Source organism: Nicotiana tabacum, unplaced genomic scaffold (genome assembly GCF_000715075.1).
Source record: "Nicotiana tabacum cultivar K326 unplaced genomic scaffold, ASM71507v2 Un00088, whole genome shotgun sequence".
Taxonomy (NCBI): domain Eukaryota; kingdom Viridiplantae; phylum Streptophyta; class Magnoliopsida; order Solanales; family Solanaceae; genus Nicotiana; species Nicotiana tabacum.
This window is the reverse complement of record NW_027438326.1, coordinates 146,564-160,617: the sequence shown is the minus strand read 5'-3', so window position 1 is coordinate 160,617 and position 14,054 is coordinate 146,564.

Genomic DNA, 14,054 nt, shown 5'->3' with positions numbered 1-14,054 from the left:
CACACCAGAAGTAGGCTCGGAGACACCTGTCTGTGTAAAAGCCTCCTACAGTAGCCTCGCACATCAGCAGAATTAGCCAAGACATCCTCTTCGGGGATGACAACTGAGCCCTGGGGTAGACCTGAATTAAACAGGAGAGAAGGGTCAAACAACTTCCTTATATGAAAAGGTAAAACAAGATGAGTTCGACTTACCATGATTATTGGCCTTCCAACCGTATTTAAGGGACAATTCTTTCTATATACGGGTTTTGGGTGTAGTAACGTCCAACATTTTCTGGACCCATTAGTCCAAGCCTTCAACCCTAGGTGGAACCCACTGAGTCACTGAAATAAATAAAAAAAGAAGGTTCAATAATGATGTGGAATGATCTTTAACAGAAGAAGAAACAAATGGTAGACTTAGAAGTGTGGTTCCCCAATTCCGGAAAGGCTAGAGTCGTGGACGTGATGATGTCACTAGAGGCGAACCGTTCCATCCACCCACGGTCGTTATCATCATCCATGCTGGATAGCAGTGCATGGTGGCCTCAGTTGCTGAAATTTATCATTCCCCCACGAAAGATCTTGGGGTAATAGAGGTTCATAACTCGAGCTAGGGTTATCTCTTCTCTCGTATCCTGGCACAAGCACAGAAGACAAGCGATTGTCCTCCATACATAAGTACTTACTTGTGCCAAGCACACTTGTAGCAGAGGCATAACTCCACAATGATGGATTCAAGCTCTCCACTCAAAGAGCACGCTCCCAAAGTGAAGGGATACGTGTAAAAATACGTACAACCTTTCTTGGTTAAGGTTACGCGTTCCGCTAGGTTGAGAGCGATAATGTCCAAATCTTGACAGTGGCAGTCTTCCTTCATAGTGGGGGTACTGGAAGGACGAATGGAAGAAGGGTATACACTAACAACCCACGTACGAGGATGAGTAGAAGGATACTTCTCTTCAAAATATTTGGTAGTGACTAGATTTTTTGGGATGCTACTGCTCACCGTAGGAGGAGTAGCATCATCAATTTTACCATTATTCTTTGAAGAACTAGGGTTTTTGGAAGAAGAGGCCATTTTTTTATCAGAAGGAAGGTTTTCTCTCGAATAAGAAAGCTAAAGAAATGTTAAAGACGAAGTAAGAGTTGAGTAAAGAAAGTTTGAGAAAAATCAGTGTATTATGAAGTGTAAATGAAAGAGGTACCTTGATAACCGGCAAAATTGATGCTAAATCGTAGGATGACGCGTGTTCAGGGTATTAAATGCGAAAAGACGTACATCTAATCAACTGTCATAAACCTTTCAGAGGGGGTCAGTAAATTTCCTACCAAAAGGTGTTTCTACCAACTTCACGGTGACACAAAGTTATGCCACCGAAAAGCAGAGAAACTATCTGTATAGGGTAAAATATTTTTATATTAAATGATCGCATGAATAAGTGACACGTGGAGCCGAAGACAGAAGATAGTTGAATCTGAAAGCAAACGTCTTTTCTTTTACTAGAGAGAATGATACTCATAAATATGAAATAAATGCCTGCCACCCGGTAATATTTAATGAGGAATATTCTACAAAATTAAGTACACGGCCCGTTACAAGGAATATGGCATTTACTGCCTGTCGTTACACATTCTTTAATGGCCCTCATAATTGACATTAAAGAGGGGCTTGATTCTATGACCTTGTTCCTTAGGTGCAACTATAATTTACTGCCTACCGTTACACATTCTTCAATGGCCCTCATATTTGACATTAAAGAGGGGCTTGATCCTATGACCTTGTTCCTTAGGTGCAGCTATAAATAGTAAGCTCTATTATCATTATAAGGGGGACAATTTTTTTGACAAACATATGCTACACTCTATTCAAAGCTCAATATAATTTTATTTTCTTGTTTTACTGATATTGTTGCTTTTGTCCTTGGAAACCTTGCTCCCGGAACTACAATTTTTGCTATTTTATCTCTATCTCAAAGCTAAGTATTATCTTTTTATTTAATCTATCTATTATTTTAGGATCAAATTGATTTACTTGTCGATAAACTACGTATTCAAATGTAACATTTTAATGTGCCTAACAGCACAAGTACTAAAGTTGGAAAAAGAAATCAAAAACTAAGTTGTTGCATCTCTAGAACCCAGAGGAAGAGAAACATCTACACCCTCAGGAGAAGTGGGTAGACCCGCCGACGGCTCGATGTCTTGGCCTTCATCATTTTGACCTTCAGTATCATCGCCTTCCACTTCCTCTTCAGTTCCCGAGAATTCAAAACCAGAATCAGAAGAATCAATAGCGTTAGCCCTGGCCGGAAGACCCCTTTTAGCAGTTGACTCTAACTCACGGGTTTTAGTGATTTCGGAATCAAAGTCATTGACACCCACTTTGGCCTCTTCCAAGGTCTTTCTCTACATGCTTTACATAGCATATGTTTTTTCAACGACGAGAGAAGCCACTCGACGCTTGAGTTCTTCTTTAAGTTGGTCAACCTCGACAAAAAGATTTTCCTGCGCGGATCTAACAAACCGGAGGCTAACATCGAGATCACAGAAAGTAGAGCTAAAAAGTCTATTATACTCAGTGGTCTTCTTATACTTCTCCTCCAATTAGGCATACTTTACCCCGGTGGCAGCAAGCTCTTCAGTTTTGGAGTTCAAGGCCGCCTCCAAATTATTTAATCTTTCAATGAAGGCAGCCTCGCAATCAGATGCAGCAAGAACGACACTATCATTTATAATGAGAATATTAAATAATTGACTCTATAATTTATAAAATATTAATAGTATGTAATGACATGACCGACCAATTTGAAATTTAGCACTTGTTCAGTAGTTTGATACCTTAAATAGCTTCATATGATGTATTATGACTTCCTTATATGTTTTTTTTATCTTTGCAAGGTTGGGGATTGACTTTATTGAATGATTCTTAATTTGGAAGCATTAAGTTAGAATAATTTACCAAGATTTGACTTTTAAGTAAACGACCTTAGAATCGGGATTTGATAGTTTCAATAGGTTCGTATGGTAATTTTGGAATTGGGCGTATGTTCGATTTGAATTTGGATGTTCCTAGAAGGTTTTGGCTCTATTTGTAGAAAGTTGGTTTTTTGAATAATTAGAAAGTTTATAAGTTGACGGGAAGTTAACTTTGGTGTTATCGGGCTCAGATTTTAATTCTGAGACGTTGTATAGGTTCAATTTGTTGATTAGAACTTGTGTGCAAAGTTTGATTGTGATCCGGGATATTTAAGTGTGATTCGGACGAGTTCGGCGAAGTTAGAATGTTTAGAAGTTTAGAGAATAATTTTGATCTTTGATTCTTGAATTTGTTGTTATTTGCAGTATTGTGAGTCTTTGGATAAGTTTGGATATTGTATTTGGACTTGTTTATATGATTGGATAGGGTCTCGTGGGGCTTAGGAGTGTTTTGAATTGATATCGAATCTTTTAGTGTCATACTGACAGTTTAGGTTCTAGTTCATCGCACCTGCGGAGGTTTAGTCATAGGTGTGATATCGCTTTTGTGGGGTTGGTTTCGCTTTTGCAATGTTGGTGTGTTCAGGAGATTTTTTGCTTCAACATAAGTTGGAGCGCATATTCATATTTGTATCTTTGGAGTTTATGGATACGAATGTGAGATGTCGACTTGAGTGGGATGTTCGCATGTCCAAAGATTTATGGCAAGGATGCGAGCGCGCACCTACGAGATAGAAATGCACCTGCGAAGCCGCAAATCTAGTTGATCATTCTGGATGCGATAAGTGGCCAGTTGGGGTAATCTCGTAGATGAAAGTCATTTACCGTAGAAGCAATCATAGATGTTGCACCTATTTTGCACAAGACAAAACAAGATTCAACTTATGATTTCTATGTTGTTGATGCAAGAGAGTGGCACCTAATATTTAAAGGTATACTAGGATACCGATTTAATTTCTAAGTCGTGTTCCTTACAGGTCTATAAACCTGTGAGATTATGGGTAAGGGTTCTTGTTCTTCTAAGGGGAAGGTGTTAGGCACCCCTTAAAATTTGCCTAAGGTAGCTTCATAGGACGTAGACTACTTTTAAATGATCAGTTATTCATACTATGCTTAATTACTATTAAAAGCACGACTTGCTATATTATATCTAAGGGAGGGTATATAAAAAGGGATGTGAGACTTAAGAGGAATGTGAATTTATAAAGGAGTTTAGAGCTATGTTAAAAGAATCCTGAAATAGGTATGTAAGTGGTCTATATATTTTATAAAGCTTATGGAAAGAGGTTAGGTTATGAAAATAGCCAATTTAGGGAATGGGTGTTTATATAATTTTAAAATATGTTTGTAAGAAAGTGAACCTAAATGTACCTTGATTTCTAAGATCTGAAGAGAGGCGGTCTTTTTGAAAATCTATTTGGGTGATAGTACTTCACTTTCTATAAAAAAAATATGATTTATCTCTTGATAGTAAAGCTGGTGATTCTTTTCTACTTTTTCTTTTGGCACTGTTTTGACTAAATTCTAGGCCTAAAAATCTTTAAGAGAAAAAAAGGCAAGTGAGCAATGAGATTATAATAATATGGGCATATTAGAATTAGCGAAATGAGGATTCTTTACTAATAATTACTTTTACATACTATATTATCTAAAGTTTGCTTATGCTTCATATGATATTAAAGCATGAAGATAAAGTATGTGATCTAATATATGAGTGTTAAATACATGATAACAAAAGACAACAAAGTGACAAGACGGTAGGTAAAAGTAATGAAGCAGTAAACTAGATTAAGGAAGCAATAAATAAAAACAAAAGAAATGAGGGGAAGAAGACTGGACTCTGATGATTGGGCCTCAAGAAGGTAGGCCCAGTGAATTGAGAGATACGGTTATAGCTGGCTGGACTCTCCAGAAAAATGCAACAAGGCTGGGATTGGGTCTGAGTTTCAAAAGAACTCAGCAAGCCGAAATGTGTATATGCCCAAAAGAGAAAGAAAGTCATTAGATGCATATTTCATAATTTCAGCATATCTAAACATGCATGAAACATATATAAAGAGATGACTGGAAACAAATTAAAACATCAATAGTCTAACACTATGAGAAATTATACGAATATGGTAGTTATACATGGCAAATAATTTATATTGAAAATTGTCATTAAACACTACACCCTTAAAGAACCCAAAGTGTTAATGAATTAAGGGTTAATGAGGAAGTTCTACTCAAGGTCGATGACTCCTTTGAATCCCCCGACACTTTAAAGTCCCAAGGGACCAAGGCCCAGAGCAATGCTTGTGTCGAGGAGGGTAGTTGAACCTAAAGTTAAACTCCACTTCCAAATACCTTTAACCACTAACGACTTATTTTATTTATGGGTTTAAATGTCAATGAGGCTCTTTCAATGTAAACTTAATGTTGTAGCATTACTTACCACAAAGGTATACTTTCCTCCCTAACATAACAATATATGGACCACAAAAGTATACTTTCTCTTCTAACAGAATAATATAAGGGCAAATAGACCATACTTGGTACCAAATGAACAATATACATATCAGATAAATCTAAAGGCTAGACTTTCGAACACACATAAGAGAGGAATAGAAGCATCATAACATACTGTTAAAGGGCTAATCATTAGGGAAAAACACATTTAAAGGGAAAGTGAGGAATACAGAGTTCATATATGTAGTAAGAAATGCAGATGCTCCTACCCTAACAGACTAATGATGCACTGATTAGTTTTCTACTACCATATGCATGGGTTAGCAACATTACTAGGAATTTCAAGAGGTTTTAATAAAGGTTCAGAAAAATAGTCACAACTAACACCTTTTACATATATTACCAAAGATATTAGAAACATGACCAAACTCTCAACATGAATAAAGGTTTACAGATTTGGACATGGAATCCCTAAGGGCTCAAGAGGAACATATTCCTAACAATATTAGTCTCAAAGAAGCTATCATGTTCAGAAAGTATCAGACAAGGACTTCTCGCAAGGTTTAAGGATCATATTAAGTTTCACATTGACAATAAGTAGAGGAATGGGTTGGCTCAGGACAAAGCATGAAATCAGGAATCAAACTGGAACATACAGTATTTAGTTAGTTATATATGAGCACTTCAAGTGAGGTTGTGACTTCAGATAGATAGGGGAACTTTGCATATTATAGAATCAAGTCAACATGTCATGAAGAGCGGAAGTTACAGATAAAGGAAGTGTTGTATCAAAACAAGTTTAACTCAGGCATATAGTCTAGCTTAGTATCTAAATGTGAAGTAGTCATGCTTAACTTTTTATGAAAAGTTATCACTTTTGATTATAACAAGAATGACTAAGTCCTACTTTTATGGAAGATAATATTAAAGATAAATGCATGTAAGCTTCACCAAGTCAACAGTATTTTAAAGAGATTAAAGACAGGGAAGTACTACACCAAGTAAGTCTTGAATTAAACATGTAACTGAAGGTTTTAACTGATGATAAGATAACTAAGTTCAGCCAGTTGACATAACCAAACACGATCATGTCTTGTTCGATGAAGAGAAAAATAGTTGAACCTTAATAGAATATTTATAGTAGAGGTTCATGAAAAGAAGACAGTTTAACTCAAACACGATGGTTTTATGCAAATGCATCCAACAATCAGGTATAACCATGATAATGCCATAGTGACAACCTAGAAGTTCATGCTTAATAAGTTAAATGGTAGATAATATGAACTAAGAAATCTTCGAGTTTATCTCAATTAGGACTATTAAATCATAAACTCGATCACAAGACAAATAGAACACAGGTGAAAACAATAGGCATGGGTGAATATCACAGTAGAATCATCAATGAAAGATTATGAAGTTCAAGTAAAACATGAACAATCATTCAATGCACATTATAGCTTAAACATGTAGGTTGTTGGAACTCAGAAATGAAAATCATCAGGAATCATTTAATGACTTGATCAATCATTAATTAAAGACTCAAGAAGCGTAACAAATGATCGCAAATAGAGAATATACTATCATAAGCAGAACATAAGCATTCCCATACTGGTTATGAACATCATAAACAACTATAATTCTCAAAAGATAACTAGCATATTCATAGTGCTCGAATAAGATAAGCAAAAGAGGGAAATTAGGAAATGTGCTGACCTTTTTTAGGGTAGCAGACCAAACAAGGATCTCTCTTAGTTGCTAAAGACCCCAAGAGCTCGATGCAGCGACAGTACGAAAAAAGAAAACACTAAGGACCCTAGGCTATTTGAATCTCAGAATTGCTCTTAGACTCCTGTATAGATGTTATCCAGTGTTAGGTTGTGGTTGGTGAGAACATTAAATGGCTATATTTATAGCACCATTTAAGGCTCTAGGGTTTTGTAGATTCAAACTAGTAGTGGAGAGTGACGCATGGTAGGTGGTGATAGCGAGCTTGAGTAAAATCAGAAAGAAGCAGAGGGGAAAAATAGTATTGAGTTTACCTGAGAGGAGGAATCAACCGTTGAAGGCAAAGAACCAATGGACAAATCCTAAAACCCAGATGTCACTACGTTTGACCTCTGGGTATAGAATTTTTATGATGAATCTCTGAAGAATCTCCATGCATGCTCCAATTTGACGGAGTATAAGAGGATTTGAACGATTTGAAGTTTCATGTTTAAGCTAGGGTTCCAAATTTTAGGTGTTTTGAAAGTGAACGATGAAATAGGGAATAACCGGCTGGATTCGTGAATTTTAGAAGGCAAAGGGTAGTTTTGGATTTAGGGGGTCTTGGGTTTGTGATTGAAAAAAGGGAATTTGCAGCAAGATTCGTGGTGTAGCAGGGACATGAGAGATGATCTATTGTATTTCTGAGTGATCTTGCATGAAATTGTGCAAGATTTTGAGAGTGATAGTTGATTGAGAGGAAAATAGAGAGAGCGCGGAAATGAGGGCGGCTGAGTGGATGGGAAACGATTAGGGTTTGAAGGGGATAGAACTCATCTCTAGGATTAAAGACGAAGGGTGAAACAGGAGTCGTTGGATCTATTGATCAACGGCTCCGATTATTTGGTAATTGATTTTTTTAGAAATTATTTAAGTGGGAAAATCAGGAGCCGTTGGATTAAAGATTTTGGATGGTTGAGATTAGGTCTACGGGGGACGAGGATTAAAATTAAAAGACAAATCAAAGAATAAGCGTGAGTCGTCGATTAAATGGATCAACGGCTCAGATGCATTGTCTTTCTTATGTGAGTGGTGTTGGAAGGTGATGTAGCGTGCCGTGATTGGTGAAAATATGATGGTTTGGATTGCCAACAGGGAAAGAGATGGGTGTTTGGGTTGGGTATATTTTGGATTGGGCTTGAGTAATCGGGTAAAAGTAATTTAAGGAATGACCACTTTGCCTTTGATTTTAGAATTGCAATTGTGGCACTTTTGTCTTTTAGCTCCGTTTAAAATTAATATTAATAAACTTAATCATTTTCAATAAATGTGGTAAAAATTATAATTATTACATATGTTAGTAGTTATTTAAATTAACTATTTAACATACTTAATAAAATACTAATTAAATACTTAATTTCCTAAATTGCAACACTAATTACGAATTTCACATAATAATCTAATTAACTAGAGATTAAATAGTAATTTATCAAATTAATTATAGAACCTATGTAATATACATCAGAGTTATTTTAATAATCTTAAAATAGTAAATATGTTTGTAATTACATAATATTAATACTATGTGATTAATCTTAAAAGCTAATACATAATTAATTCGTAAGAATAAGTATTTGTTACTAGAAAATACTTTAAATATATTTATTATAAATTATTAATTAATAATAAATTAATTTAAAAAGGGAAGGTCAAAAACAACAGATGCGAGTGTTTTGTCCGCAAATGCGGATTCATTGACAGATGTTATATCTTCATTGAGTTAGCTCATTTTTATTTGATTTTGAGATTGGGAGCACGGATTTGAGCGATTTTTAGGCGATTTTGCATCCACATAGTTGGGTAAGTATTCTTCACTTGGATTTGATTATTGTTCATGATTCTATCTCCGATTTTCGCATTTGATATATGAATCTAAGAAAGAAAATTTGGAATTTTTGCATACACACTAAGAGAGTGTAATTTGGGGTTTTGACTATCGATTTAGTCCTATTTGGAAACTACATACATATTTAGACTGGACAAACTATGGGCCATCGAATTTTGATATTGGTTTCGAATTTCAGGGATGCGGGTCCAGGTTGACTTTTTGAAAATTCTTCAAAGATCAATGCTTTACGTATTAAGATCCCTTCCTATTGCATTGTTTGACTTCCTTAGCTGATGGTTGGCTTGGATTTACGTGATTGGAGGGATAGACTGTGGTTTTGACGCGATTTGTGGTTGAAACTAGCCTTGAAAGAAGGAAGTCTCTTGGCTAACCTTGTTAAGAGGGAACCCGCAGGATTTGACTTGATTGCTATGGGTTTAAGGTATTGGCGGTGGTATATATACATGGTGACGAGCGTATATGCACTTACCGAGTTTATAACATGACCGGGGTAGAATTTAAATATTTCATGCCTTGTTTTGATCATGTGCTCATTGTATTCATGATTTATTTGGCTTATGTGACTACGTTTGCTCTCTTATTCATGCTAGAAATCATGCCTAGGATTATAATTGTTTATGAAGGTATGGAAACTTATCCTTGGTATGTTGAATTTCTCAAATTGTCCGTAGTCATACTGAGATTCCACGAGAACGTATCTGTATGATAATTTTTAAGTCCTTGTGCATCTTTTATTTGTAAATTCTTGGGCATATGCATATATATATATATATATATATCATATGTAGATACTTGATTTGGACTGAGATTTTGGTACGAAAGGCAAGGTCGAGCGGATAGAATGCAGCTATGGCACATGACATGATGATCGAATATTGATTTATAAGGGATTGGTATTATGCTCCTATTTGCGTTTGGATTTGGTATTGTCCCTCTAGAATTAGGTGATAACCCATGTTACTTTGGGCCCTGTGAGCGTGGTCAATATATGGATTTTGTACCGGGTCGATACATGGATTTTGTATTGGTTCATTGTAATACATAGATTTTTTATCGGGATACATGGATCTTGTATCGGGGTACATGAATCTTGTATCGGTTTGAACATCCATTCATATTCTTGATTCAGTTAGATGCATTCATTTAAATGCTAACGGTTGCATGCCATATAACATGTTAGTTTGGAGACTCGACTCAGTGGATTGAAGCATTACTTGCCTTACTTGAGCGGTGTTATGATTATCTATTGAATTGAAAAAAACATGTTTTAGGTCTTTTAACTGTTTTATATCTTGATACCTGTTGATCGTGAGGATATTTAGTGTTCCACCTACAGACTTGTTATTAATTATATGTTGAAAGTATTCAGATGCATCAAGCCTCACCACAACTTATTCTAGGTTAAACTTGTTATTTACTGGTATCAACTATGGTGTACTCATATTACGCTTCTGCATATTTTTGTGTAAGTTTTGAGACTGGTATTGTGGTACCCTATGAGTTGAGTAGGAGTGTGGTATTGGAGATTTCATGGTGAGTTGCCATACTATTTTGATTCGCAGCACACGGAGTCCCCGTCCTTATTTATCTGCTATCTATTTTATTACTCATGGACATTTGTGCTCATATATTTAGACTTGTACTTATCTAGTACTTGCTCGTGTACTTGTATCATCTAGTTCTTGGGGGTTCTATTGTTTGGTTGTGTTTAGACCATGTTATACTTGTATCAGATTTTTACAACTTTGGGATAATTCTTGCTTTTATTATGATATAACTTTGTTAACTAAAGTAAATTAGACTTTCTTCCGTGCATTGCAAGTTGGCTTGCTTAACAAGTACTGCTAGGCGCTATCACAGCCTTAGGTGGGATTTGCATCGTGACACACTAAAATATTTTCCTTCTACCTAAACAAAAATAATTAGAAGTATACTACATAGTATTAATATCAAGCGAGTACAACCCAGCAAAGACAGATTTGAGCTCTCCTGGCCATAATACTTTCTCCACCAAATTTGCCTATGATCTGGTTTCTGGATAGAATTACTCGATTGACAGGGCCCTGATTATTCTTGGTTATGGAAGTTAAACACTCTCAACAAGGTAAAATAGTTTATTATGTTAGGTACCTTAAAAACACTACATCGCATATGTTGTTTAGAAGGAAAATCTGCTTGAATGATATTTGTAGCATCTGTGCACTTGAAACAGAAGACGTTGAACATATCTTGTTCAGATACACCTTCTCTAAGGATATATGGCCACAGCTTAATATCGATCATAACTACCCCAAAAACTATCTTTATAACAATGACATGCATAACAGGATATAAAATCAGGTTAAATAAAAAAAAAGCCTATAATAGTTATCTGAATTTGTCAAACATATTTTCTTTTTTATTTATTTATTTATTATGATACATTTGAACATTAGAAATAGGAAGATATTCAGAAGTAATACGACACCCCCAAATAAGTCTGCCTATAAACAAGGCTTGGAATATAAGTTTGTGAAAAACAATAGCCTTAAGAGCCCAATAAAAAGAATTAGTGTATGTGAAATAGGAACCATCAGACCAAGGCTACTACAAACTTAATATAGATGGTTCTTGTTGAGGCAACCCGGGCAAGGGACGGATATGAGAAGTGTTCATAGATAGCAATTAAATTTGGATCTATGGTTTTAACATGGGAGTATCGCACGCTACAATCATTTACATGGAAGCCCTAGCATTCCTACATGAACGTAAAATTGCAAAAGACAGAAACCTACTACCAATTGGCATCGAATCTAATTGTAAAGAGCTTATCAATATGTTTACTAACAATATTAGCCTTCATCAAAATTTTATTGATGATTCGAGGATCCTATTGAAAGAAACATGCAACCTTCCATGAAACATGTATTTAGAGAAGCAAATGGAGTGGCTAACCAATTAGCAAAAAAAAAATAATGTAATCTAGATGTTTTTGGGAGCCTAATAACTTATCTTGCCCCCCCCTACTTTTGTTATTTCTACTTTTGAAAAGGACAAGTTTGAAACTATATGTCGTAGAGTAGTCCCAACTTGTAATGACTTTTAATAAATAAATAAAAAAAAGGCCCTCTTACTCTCTCTCTTCATGAAAAAAAACTAACACCGTTTGCCATCGCCATCACCGTCGTCTTCCACCATTACCGCCAGCAGCACAGGTAAGGCCTCTAACCTTCATTTATCCTCCCTTATTCCCTTCATCACTTTCTTTCTCTCTTACTCTTCTTCCCCCTTCTTCCTGTCTTTTTCTTCTCTTTTATCTCCGGCGACCTGTCGGAGTGCATACTGCACTACTCTCTCTCTCTCTCTCTCTCTCTCTCTCTATTTTCCTCCCCCTTGCATCCTGCGTGTGTGTGGGGACACAACAGCGGACCCCATCAAAATCAACCAACCTTCTGATGAAGATCCAGCCACGCGCCAGCGCGTGTTCCATCATCCAGCCGATTTTCTGCCGCATGCTTCTCCCTCCAGCAATCTTGCGCGGCCGCAGTCGTTTTTGCGCGGACTCCGCTGGTTTTGCACGGACCACGGTCATTTTTGTGCGGTCAGCGGTGTCGGAATCCGAGGGGTACTCTATAAATACGAGGTTTTGGGTTTTATTTGATATTTTGACCTAGAGAACTCGTATTTTGGCGATTTTTCGAAGGTTTTTCAAGAAATTCATCGGGGTAAGTGATTTTAACTCAGATTTGGCTAGAATACATGAATCTATCACTGAATTCATCATTTAATTTGTGATTTGAGATGGTATTTGGGAAGAAAATTGTGAAACCTTTCAAAAGAGTAAAATGATGATTTGAAGGACCAAATGGTATCGAAATTGGATAATTTTGGTATAGTTAGACTCGTGAGGGTACGAGGATTCTGAAAATGTAAATTTTACCCGATTTCGAGATGTGGGCCCGGGGCTCGGGTTTTGCTAATTTCGAGATTTTTGATATTTTTCGAATGTTTTCGCTTGGGCTTTGTTCCCTTAGCATATTGTGATGTATTCGTTCTGATTTTGGATAGATTCGATGCGCGTGGAGGCCAATTCGAGGGGCAAAGGCATCGCGAGCTAGAGTTTTGGCCAGCTTGAGGTGAGTAATTGTTATAAATGATGTCCTGAGGGTTTGAAACCCCAGATTTGCACAACGTGGTGCTATGTTAAGACGAGACACACGCTGTATGATGAGCGTGGGGTCTGTTACTACTGGGGATTTGGACTCGGTCCATCCCGTTTGATGATTCTACTGTACTTTTGATTGAGACTTAATTAATATCATTACATTATGGACTAGTTGCCATGATTGGGGACTTGCGCTGATCTGTAGAACCCTTAGGGGGCATTTGTATTGGTTGACCTCACTTTTCTTGTCGAAATCATACCCTCAGTCATGTTCTTAACTGATAAACATAATATGAACCAGCTTTAAAAATTGTGAAATCCTAATGAGAGCAACGTGTGGGTTGGGAACCCCGTTTTATCTTAGTGTGCCCGAGGGGCCAAGTCTATATTGACTGAGAGGGGTCGAGAACCCCATTGTGAGGGTATTTGATATTATATGGGTCGGACTGCACGCCGCAGTAATATATTATATGGATTGGACTGAACGCCGCAGTAGTATATTATATGGATCGGACTGCACGTTGCAGTAGTATATTATATGGGTCGAACTGCACGGCGCAGTAGTATGTTATATGGATCGGACTGCACGCCACAGTAGTATAGCGCTTGGGCTGAAGGAGCCACTCCGGAGTCTGCACACCCCCAGTGAGCGCAGTCGACTATTCTTGGATCGGGCTGCACGCCGCAGTAGTGTATATATATATATGGATCGGGCTGCGTGCCGCAGCAGTATACTATATGGATCGGGCTGCATGCCGCAGCAGTACAAACATGAATTCGGTTATCGTGAGGAGTAAATTAAATGAATACTAGCTTAAGGACTTTTAACTGACGTCTTCATTCAGTTGCTATTTTTTTTATATTCTCACTATTTTAATATAGAACTGCA